The 12006-nt window shown below is 35.1% G+C and overlaps 1 pseudogene; it reads left to right on the top strand.

The window, feature by feature from the left end:
- Positions 1–1299: 1299 nt before the first annotated feature.
- LOC149218292 (origin of replication complex subunit 2-like) overlaps positions 1300–12006 on the top strand; it is a 32380-nt pseudogene continuing 21673 nt past the window's right edge.

The raw sequence follows: 12006 nt of genomic DNA on the forward strand, positions 1-12006 counted from the left end.
TGTTATGCACTATGTTTTGATTTCCATTTGAATGATTTTTATTGCACATTGTATGGTCCTATCCCTATTCAATTGTCATCATCCTTTCCCTTATATCCACTTCCTCCATGACCTATGGCTTATTCCTCTGAAGAATTCATAACATGCATTATTTCATTATTATAATAACATGTATTTGCATTGTATGTTTTTTTATAATAACCCTTGTCACTTCAATAGTATCATTTCATATGCGCCATTATAACTTATTATAAGAAATCATTTCCACTTTGTATTTGTTATAATGTGCATGTTTCCATATGTTTGTATTTCATATGTCTCTTTTTAATTTTAAAAATGACCATATTTAGGTCATGTTTTAAAATTAATTCCCTGATACTAATGTTGTTATTGGTTGTGCAGGTTCTAGGGTTTCAATTGTTGAACCCTCTATTCTGGTCTTTTTTTCTTTTCAAAAAAACTTATGGTTAGGAGATGAAATGTATATGGAATGGAGTATGGAATTATGAATATAGACCATGAAATAAATATTTGGAGGATATTTATAGTATTAGATATAGGATAATAGGATGAGGGTAATAAAAATAATATTTAAGTAAAAATAATAGGATGAGGGTAGTGAAATGAATATGTAAGTAAAATTATGCTTTCAGGTACTAACTTTAATTTTAACATGTTTCTAAAAATTTCTAAAAAAAAATTGAATTTTCAAGAGCAGAACTTTGTACTTACAGTACTTGTACTCCATGATAATATTTGATAAAGCCTATGATGTCTTCTGGTCAAATGTCTTTTGATGAAATGTCTAATATGGATTGAATAAACTTTATTTCTGCTTCCTATTCTTGCATTCTTCATTGATTCAGGTCCATTGATTGTTGATGTCATTCAGGTTCTGTTAGCAATTGATTCATAATAACTCAGGTCCCTACTGTCATGTACATTTTTTATGAAATATATACATTTTTTTTTCTAACATTTCATGTCCCTTCTACTCAATGGTTTATGATGGGGCCAGCCCACGTGGTCCCGCCACTCCTAAGCTGATGTGTAACAATTCTATGAACCGGACAATATACATTTGATTTGGTATTAATTTCAGATTGATTTACAATCAACTTGGCATGTACTGGGGTGGTCTTATCGGTGGACAACTGTCCTCCTCGGGATCCTGGAAAGTTCTCGCTTGGGTTTTACCCTGTTCGCGCCCTTTGGGTTATTATTGTTACTTGGTGGTTTGGCTCTACAGTCTCTGCGATTTTTCCTTTGTATTTGTTGTATGGTCTGCGGTGAAACACAATGCGGTCCCTGCCTGCTCGGGTTACTGTATGGCAAACGTTTGGTCGCGGTTCTGTTGCTCCTGGTCCGGCTTGTATGCCTCGACGGTCTGGTGTCGCTTTGGTAAGTTCGCTACTGTTTCGTTTGTATGCTTGTCCCTCTGTCGTTTGGCGCTTCCCACTGGTGTTGTTGTTTGTCACGGTGTTGTCTGTTCATTTCTCTCAAGAGTCCATGGTTATTTGAGCATTATAAGTTAATGGCATTCTGGTTACATTCTCGGTTCGTCAGCCTCCAAGTTTGATGGATTTCGCGGCTTGCCCTGTTCGGCTCTCGGCTATTTCAACTGGTAAGCTCTCGTTCCCTGCCAGATTTCTTTACCACGGCTTATTTAGACCCTAATGGCTCATCTCCTCTGTGAGCAGGGCTCGTTTGTTCGAGGGTTTTGCTTTGCAGTCATGGCTCACCTTCAGGTATGGTTACTTGTTCATGCTCTCTGCATTTTCCCTTTCAATTTCTCTGTTTTCTGCTTTTCTTCAAGGGTTGGAAATTAACCCTTCCTCCTTTCGTCCCTACGCAGGTGGAGCCACTCACTGGGTCGATGGCATTGGCGTCCGGCTATTCTGGATATCTTCCGGGTAGATTTGTTTTCGTTTCTTGTCTATAATGGATTCTTGTATGGGTCGTTGGTTTGGTTGTTGGCTACTGTAGTGAATAGTTCTCGCCGCGGCTTGTGTTCATGACTTTTGTCAAACACTAGGCTTGTGAACTAGGTAGGGTTGAAGCTGCGTTGAACACTAATTTGTATGCTGAGATGGACTGTTAATATTTGTATTTATGCTGAGATGAATTGTTAGTTATATGTGGAAAGAAAACTTGTATCACCTTCGGTTTCGTTTGCATACCTTGTAACTGTATTTGTCTGGGCGCTGTAACTCGTGACCGGTGCTGGTTGGTGTCACCTCTCGTTTGGTTGTTTGTCCTTCTGCTGGTTCGAAGTCTGTCAAGAATTTATAATGGGTTTTGTACATGAAAGAAAAATGAAATATAAACACAGCATGGAATTGTACAGTCTCTATTTTTCTGAGGACGCACGTAAGAGTTGTTTGTGCACTGAAAACAAGATGTATCTATATTTATTTCTGTTCCTTCTTTTATCTTCCTACTGTTGAACCCCCATGGGCTTGCTTTCCCTCGTTTTTGTACATTGTTTTCAGGCAGTTAGATAACTGCTGTCAGTTATTCAATTATCAGTTACATCAGTTATTTCATATTTGACATTTATCCATGGCTAGCTTGTTTCCCTTTGTCTGTTTTTTTACAATAGTAAATAACTGTTCAGCGACTAATGATTCTAACTAATATTACTATTCCTAATTAGAACTCGTTATAGTATTCTAGGCATTTTAAACAGAAACCAAAAACAACAAATAATAAAAATAATTAAAAATAAAGACGAAACAGACATGCTGTCCGTTCTGCGAGCTATGTCCTCTGTCCTTCTCAGAAACCATGTCATCCTTCCTTCTATCTCCGCCCTGTTAACCAGATGCTCCTGCATCAGTTTAGAAAATGTTTCAGGTCCCTACTGCCATACAATACAAGTTCCATCATCAATTCAGCTGCGTAAACTTCTAGCTGCTCAACTATGTTTCTTTACATTCCCCCTTGCTTATCTGAAGACTTGTCCTGAAGTCTTGTTTCTTTGGAGGATCTTCTACAAAATCAAACAGTTATGAGAATAGAACAGAAATTTTGAATTTATACAAGCCAAAACAAGTTGGTTTTCCTTTATGACTTCCTGTTTGCTTGGTGCCAATTTCTTGTTTTCACTAGCAAACTTTTTATTAATTTATTATTATTATTATTATTATTATTATTATTATTATTATTTTTAATTCTTCCTCTTCTGGGGTACCGGAAGGCATATGGATATGTCGTTCCATTACTTCCAGATCTATCTCTTTTGTCAGTTGTTTCACAAAATCTTCTCTATTGATAGGCTTATTATAAACTTTAAGCCTATGTCCGTTTACTAAAAATGATGTAGACTCTTGATCAATTGTTTTTATCTCAACAACTCCATTATCAAAGATTTCTTCTATCTCATATGGCCCTAGTCAATGAGTTGTGAACTTTTCCTTGAAATCTTTGAATTTGGAGTCAAACAGTAATGCCCAGTCTCCCTTTTTGAATGTCTTGTTCTTGATGAATCTTTCATTCCATTTCATTCTTTGGTGTTGCATCAGTATTGTGTGTTCTACTGCTTGTTGTCTCTCTTCATCTAGTTGGTTCAATTCCATTATCCGCTATGTTGTGCTTCAGACAGTTCTAGTCCTAATTCTGTTGCCAACTTAAATGTGTGTATCTAAAATTATATGGGCAGTAAGACTTCTTTTCCATACACTAACTAGTATGGACTAAACCCAGTTGTGTTTTTCCGTGTTATTCTGTATGCCTATAGTGCATCTCTTAACTTTTCTGACCAACCCTTCCTATTCATCTGTATTGTCTTTGTCGTTATGTTTTCTAGGACTTTATTTGTTGCTTCCACTTGTCTGTTTGCCTAAGGATGGTATAGCGTTGATTTCCTATGTTTGATCTTGTACTTTTTCGTAAGATCCCAAACAAGTTTTGAAGTGAACTGTGTGCTTTGGTCAGTCACAATCTGTTTGGGTACCCAAAATCTAACAAAAATTTCCTCAAAGAGGAATGTGACCATTGTATTCTATGTTGCCCTTTCTACCGCCTTTGCTTTCACCCACTTAGTTACATAATCTGTACATACCAAGATGTACTTCTTTCCGTTTGATGGTGGATTTATTGGTCCTAAGAAATCCAGATCCCATTGCTTGAATGGTTCTATGAGGACTTGTGGTTTAAGTGGCATCTCATCCGATACTATTGATCTCCCTATTCTTTGGCAACTGTCACACCTCTTGACATAGGCTTTGGAATCTTTAATTATTGCTAGCCAGTAGTAGCCCAATTGCAGCACCTTGTAGGTTGTTCGCTTATCTACAAAATGAAAACCACATGGTTTGTCATGACATGCTTTCAAAATTTTTAGTATTTCATCTTCTCTAACACATTTTCTGATTATTAAATTAGAGCTAGTACAAAACAGATCATCATTCACCCAACTATATCTAGAGCTTCCTCTAATGATCTTTCGTTTTTGTTTCTTTGTGAACTGAGTTGGTAATTTTCTAGAGGATAAACAGTTTGCTATATCTGCAAACCATGGTTTTTTTACAGTTATTGCAAACAAATGTTCATCTGGAAAATTATCTGCAACAGGATTTGGATCATTAGGGGTATGAAGCCTTTAAAGGAAATCAGATACTTGAATGTCTTTCCCCAGTTGATCTTGAATTGTAATGTTAAATTCTTGCATTAACAGTAACCATCTTGTTATTCTTCTGTTTGTGACTGATTTGTTCATTAAGTATTTTATTGTTGAATGGTTTGTATGAATGGACACTTGGTATCCTGTTATGTAATGCCTGAATTTGTTTACTACATGTACTACAACTAACATCTCTTTCTCTATGACTATGTAGTTCAATTCTTCTGGTGTTAAGTTTTTGCTTTTGAAGTATATAGTATAATTGAATATGTTTTCTTTCTATCCAAGTGATGCACCTATAGTAGTATCACACACATCAGTTGAAATATGAAATAGAAAAGACAAATTTGGCCCTCGAAGAATGGGGGCAATTGATAGTTTTTCTTTCAATATTTGAAATGAATTTTGATAATGATATGTCCATTGGAACTTGACATCCTTTGGAAGTAACTTGAATAGAGGCTATGCTATTTTGTTAAAGCTTTCTATAAATCGCCTATAGTAGCCTCCATACCCCAAGAAACTTCTTACCTCCTTTTGAGTTGTAGGTAGCATCAAATTCATAATGACTTGTATTTTAGCTGGATCCACCTTAATTCCTGATCAAGAAATATGGTGTCCCAAGACTATTCCTTTTGTTATCATCATGTAGCATTTTTCATTACTCAGGGAAAGATTTGTCTCTATGCATCGTTTCAAAAATTTCTCAAGTTTTTTCAAACAATCATCATATGTGTTTCCATATATAGTGAAATCATCCATATAGACTTCTACACGTTCATGGATTAGATCAGCAAATATTGCAAGCACTGCTCTTTGGAAAGTAGTAGGTGCATTACATAGTCCAAATGGAAAAACATTATATGCATAGGTTCCCCATGGGAAGGTAAATGTTGTTTTGTCCTAGTCTTCCATTGTTATTCTAATCTGATTATACCCACTAAACCCATATATAAAGGAAAATAATTTTTTCCCAGCTAATGAGTCTAGGACTTGGTCAATAAAAGGTAGCGGGAAATGATATTTTAATGTTGCTTTGTTTAATTCCCGGTAGTCCACACATATTCTCCACTTCACATTTTTCTCTGGTACAATTACTAAGAGAGAAACCCATTAACTATCTGAAATAGGATAGATGAACCCAACTTGCAATAGTTTATGTAGTTCTTCTTTCACTATTTCCTTCATCACGGGGTTCATTCGCCTTTGAGGCTACCTTACTGGTTTAATCTGGTCATTTGTAGAGATGTGGTGGACACATGTGTTGGGATGAATTCCTTGCACATATGCGTAATCCCAGGCAAAATCTTTTGAGTATTTTTGTAGTAATGTTATTACCTCTTGTTCTTGTGACACTTGTAGATGGTTACCAATGTGCAAATGTTTTCCACGATATATCTCAATTGTTTTTGTTGTTGAATTGGTAATTGTGTTTACAAGAAAAATATTTGTAAAGGATTCTTGCAGGGATTGAATTGTACAAGTTTCCTGAAAACACTGATTCAAAAGATTAGTTGTAGCTTCATACTGAGTTACTCCAAGCTTCTCTAAAATATCTGGTTCTGAGATGAAAAGATCCAATAGATTTTCATTCTCCTCTTCTTCTCTAAGATCAAAAACTTGTTTAATACTTAAAAGTAATTTATTTTGTTGTTGTTCTTGTTCTTCAAGCATTGATACTAAAGAAGGTGATTGTGCAGGAGAATAAAGTGTGATGTGTTTTCTCTCATCTCCATGTGCAATAATCATACTTCCAAATCTACATCCTATAAAGGCATCAACGGTGGCTAACCATGGTCTGCCTAAGATTAGAGGATGTCCTCCCAAGTTTGTTTTCGGTTGCAAAATGAGGAAGTCTATAGGATACTCCCATGAATCCAAAGAGACTATGATATCTTCTAATATTCCTTCTGGTATAACTTTAGATCTATCTGCTAACTCTAAGATTGTAGAAGTAGATCTAATGTTGTTTAAATGCAAATGTTTCATTGTCTCTGTAGTCATTACATTTATAGCTACTCCCAAATCTATTAATGTGTTTGGAACTGAGAAATTGTTGATTGAAATAGTAACCATAGGGATACCAAGGTCAACATATTTTTCTACTGCCGTTTTTGTAGACACGAGGCTTGCTAATTTTCCAATGACTTGGATTGTAGTAGGATTCTTCTTCTTTTTACTAGTTTTCTTGATGCATAATTCCTTTACTATTTGAGCATATATCGATATTTCTTTCATTGCTTGCAATAAAGGAATTTTTACATAAGCATTTTTCAGTTCATCCAGAATGTCAAATTCAGGAAGGTTCATTTGAATTTTCTGCTCTACTAACCTTTCTGGATAAGGTGGTGTTTGAGTTATGATAGTTTTTCCTTTCTGAGTTTGTTTTCCTGAATGGGATGTTTTAGGTTGTTCTCTTTGTTCAGGTGGTTCTTCTTTGATCAGAGGAGAATGTTTATGAAGTACTTTCCCAAACCTTAAATGGACATCATTTATGGGAAAAATGTAGTATGTTGGAAAGTATGTTGCTTCTTCCACACCGTATGCAGGTTTATCCATTCTATTGCTTGTATTTGCCACCGGTTGGGCTAGTAGTTGAGTTGGTCTGGGCTAGTTTGAAGGCAGTTGTAGATGTTTTGGTTGTGTTAATAATGGTGCAATTTTTTTTTTGTGGAAATGGCATGGGTAGTGGATATGCATAACTCTGTTGTGGAAATGGCGTGGATTGTGGATATTGTTGGAACTGTTGGTATGGGAATGATTGTTGATATTGTTATTGGTATTTTTGTTGGTATTATTGAGGTGGCTGGCTTTCATAACCATATCCTCTCCAACCTTGTGCAGGTTGGTTCTGATATTGTTGTGGAGGCCAAGCTTGTCATGGAATTGCGGTATTCCAAGAGTTTTGAGGAGGATACTGATAGTTTTGTTGAGGGAATTGATGAGAAATTTGTTGAGGAATCCTTGGCTACCAAGGCCTCCTCGGTTCCACATAATAGAAACCTTTTGTTCATTGTACTTCTTCCATTGGATTCATTTGCAATTCCTTCAACTTTAGACAGTTTTCTGTTGAATGATTTTCTGTGCAATGACCACACACTTGAACACTATCTAAAGGACATTCTCTTAATGCATGTTTATTCCTACATTTGGGACAAAAGATTGTTAGGATTTGTTCTTTCTCTTCTTTCTTTTTGTTTGCATTTAGAACATCTACTTCTGTCACTAATGTACTTAGGAGATTAGTTTCGAAGTTTTCTAGCAAGCTTCCTATCTCTACTCTTGTTACCCCTCCTGCTACTGATTTTGCTAGTTTTGAACTAACATCTCTTCTTCTAGCTTTTGATCTTCATCTAGAATATTTTTGACATAATTCTACAATTTCACTAAATGGAAAGTTTGAAATGTCACCCTTGCCCATTACATTTATAATGTCAAGGTATTCATCTCTTATACCCTTGAGAAATATTGTTTGAATGGTTTCTTGGTTTAGTGAGTGTTGTTTAGATTTTTGTAGATTATAAGAAAATATTTCTAGGTATTCTTCTAAAATTTAATCTTCTTGTTGTGTCATTATGAAAACATCCACTTTCGAGTCCCTAGGCCTACAATAGGCTTGCTATTTTTTAAGAAATATTGTCTTCATTTCATCCCAAGAAGTTATTGTTTGCTCTCTTAAACCCATGAACCATTTTAAGGTTGTTGCTTTCAAAGTAGCAGGATAGAGACGAAGTTTTTGTGTGTCAATTTTGTATCCATAAGTTCTACACCAGATGTCAAATTCAAACATAAATGAATTAGGATCTTCTATTAACATTCCATAAAAGTTAGGCAATACAGAAGGTGGAATATTTTTCATTTTCACATCTTCTCCTACTATTGCACTTGTATCCAATATTGGAAAGCCAAAAATAGCTTCCGGATCACCAACATTTTCCTTTTAATTATCATTTTTTCTTTTCCTATCATCTTCTCCCTTCTTATCATTTTCTATTTTTGCATCTTCCTCTCTTTGTCTTCTCCATTCTCTTTTTTGTCTTTCATATTCAAGTCTTTGTTCAAGAGTAAAGATAACAGATCTGTTCCCTTCTTCTATCATAGCTTTAGCTATTTCGATGTCAACTTGAGACTTAGGTTGTTCGAAAATAGGTTGATCTATAGAATCAAAAATGGGTTGATTTATTTTAACAATTTCTTTTTGCTTTCCTGAAGTAGGTGTTGCTTTTGGACTTTGTTTTCTTTTCACCTCCTAGGCTAACAAAGTTTGTCTTTCAATTAAAGCTAATCTTGGTCTTGTTCTTTGTTTTTCTTCTAATTCCTCTATGGTTGGTTTACCAACAACCGGTGTGGTTAGTTTTGATGGTCCTACTTCTATTTATGGGGGTTTTGTTTAATAAATCTATCTTTAGGATCTCTATTTCTAGGCATAAAGAAACATAGCTAAGAAAAATGTAACATAACTAGAATTTTATTGTTTTTGTTTTATCAATTTTTTAGTGTTTTTGTTTATATTCTATTTGACTATGTTGATGAATGCCTCCCCAGAAACGGTGCCAAAATGATGAGCTAATTTATTAACACAAATTAACAGAATTATTCATTATCAATCTAGGTTTGTAAAACTTGGAGGCATGTCCACAATGTATGGATATCAGATGTAGACAAGCTTAGAAGATAAAATATAAGGATTTAAAGAAGTACATATTACAAATATAAATCTATTTAAACAATTTCTAATTCACTTCTGCAATGTATGTGAGATGAAGTGGCTCTTAACTTAAGAGATTCATTTGTGTCCTTCTTCTACAATATCGCTTAATGAATAGAAATAAAAAATCAATAATTAACAATAGCTCAAGATGCATGAATAAACAATGAAGGAGACTCCTAACTTAAGAGATCTTTGCTATTCCTCATCACAATTCACTCGTCATTATGCTATTGTTAGAAAACTGAAATTGCATAAAACTACTTGAACACACTAAAGATGAATTCTAGCGTTGATCCATTAATTCAACAGAAGGAGGATTTAACTTGAACCCTTTGTTGTCCCTTCTTATCAAAGTGATAAAAAAACTAAGATTCATAAGCAATATAAATAATTACTCATCAATTGAAGTAAGAAAATATAAAAAAAACAAGTAAATAATTCTAAAGCAATTAGTACATGAAAATTAAGCTAGTTTAATAATGAAGTGTACTTAGCTTGGAGTGGGGGCCCTCCACCCTTGCCTTGCACACTTGAGGATGCTATCAACTACTGAAACTTCAATCACTCATCCACACCAATGAACAGAAAAATGGAAGTAGAACAAGTTCTTCAAATTAATTTCAAATATTCAAATGTCTCATCATAAAGTTATACAAAAACTACACACATAAGCCTTCAAAGTTTTGGCTTTAAATAGAAGATCATGAAACAAACTGATATAAAGTCTATCTATAAACTCTATCTACTCATATCCATCTATCCAAGTCAAATCCATCCAATCTATCACTAAAAATATGGACAATCCCATGAAATCACAAAACTCCCTTATTTCCTAGGGATTTTCTAGATGACTGGTCATGTTTGACTAGCTTTGACCGGGCCTGATTTAGCTTGTTTTGATCAAACTAATTGGAGTTAGTTCAATCCTAGTTCCCAAGTTTTCCATTCATGTATCCAGCTCGAGCCCAAGTGTCCTACAACTATGACATCCCTATAGCTATTACAGGAATTTCTGATTCTGTCCAAAAATTGCACTTGAAATTCAATTTTAATAAAAACTTCTAGAAATTGCAAAATTAAAATTAAATACCTGAATGTGCATAAAATACATCAAAATGACGTGGATGTGATGGAAAATGGATGCATAATATAAGAGTTAAGTAAGTTTCCTTAAGCAAAAATGGACCAAAACTGAGGGCCAACAAGCATCAACTTGGAGTTAATTCAAGGTATGAGACTTCCTCAGCCTCGGGCTAAAGCCAAATTCAGACTCAAAGGCTCACACAAATAATACATGAGTAGCAGCTTGAGGAGGCTTTATCTCAACATAAATTTAATTATACCTCTTATTGAACCTTTTTATGAATTCTGAAATATACTCTTCTGGCTTCTTCCTTATAGCATTGAACTTTGTAAAGAGATACTCATGATCTCTCTTTTCACCCCACTTTTGTGTGAAAGAGTCTTCGAGTTCTTCCTAGGTGGTGATGGATTCATTGGGTAGGGCTTTAAACAACTTTTTGGCTTCTCCATCAAGGGATTGCACAACGCGTCTCAGGACCACATCCAGTTGTGCTACATTTTGATTCTCAGCAAAAGCATAGAAGGTTTCAATGTGTCTTTGTGCAGTGTTTTCATCTTCCCCATTGAACATAGGAAAAATCTTTAGGTAGTCCTAAGGCATAGCTCTTAGGGGTTGAGGTAAATCAAGAGGGGCATATTGATTCAGTAATAAACCCAGAACAACCATTTGGATTAATGGAGGGGGATTGAGATTTGCCGGAGGAACTTGGGGCAAAACCACAATGGTTGGAGTAACTAGACTGAGAGCAGTGTGACTGAGTGTATAGTGTATATTTCTATTATTGAGGATATATTTACCTTTTTCAGTCTAAGGAGGAGGAGGAAATGAAACAAAACGAGTCGTAACTGAGATTTCTTCCCCTTTGATCTCTGACTTGGGGGCACGATTCTCTAGATCATCGTGTGCAGGGTATGTAAGGACCTTAGGCGTAAGATCTGAGAAGTCACTGACAACATGTTGGGAGATGGATGAGGAAGATTTAAAGAATGATGAGACAGTAGCCTGGGTAGTAAGAATTTTCTCCTTCGAGACTCTCCTGAAAATTAATTTCTTTGGGTCAGATACAGAAGGGGTTTTCTACTGAGAGGTATCTGAGTGAGTGTGAGGCTTTCTAAAAGCTAGGATGATAAATGATAATGATATTAGTGGAGTCGCCAAGGTGATGAGGATGAAATCAACATGTCTTTGCTCACCTACACAAAGAGTGATTAACTTGTCGTATCCTAGGGGATAAATCCTTCAATACGTTCCCCGACAACGATGCCAAAATATGTTGTCGCTTCCAGATACAACCTTGGATTGGTTACAAGTCCAGTGCCTGGAACATCTATTATTTATGTGTCTCATATGATTCTAAGAAAAATACAGACATCACAGATATATATATATATATATATATATATATATATATATATATATATATATATATATATATATATATATATATATATATATATATATACACACACACACACACAATAAACAACATAGGTTGGTTCATTCATCCAAGGACATAAGCCATGTATTTCTGGTACTCTTTCACATGTACAACTCATAGAAATATATGTTTGTACTAGTGGAGGTCGA

This window comes from Pinus tabuliformis, chromosome Q (genome assembly GCF_031772625.1).
Source record: "Pinus tabuliformis cultivar Carrire ecotype Pingquan chromosome Q, CPIR1, whole genome shotgun sequence".
Taxonomy (NCBI): Eukaryota; Viridiplantae; Streptophyta; class Pinopsida; order Pinales; family Pinaceae; genus Pinus; species Pinus tabuliformis.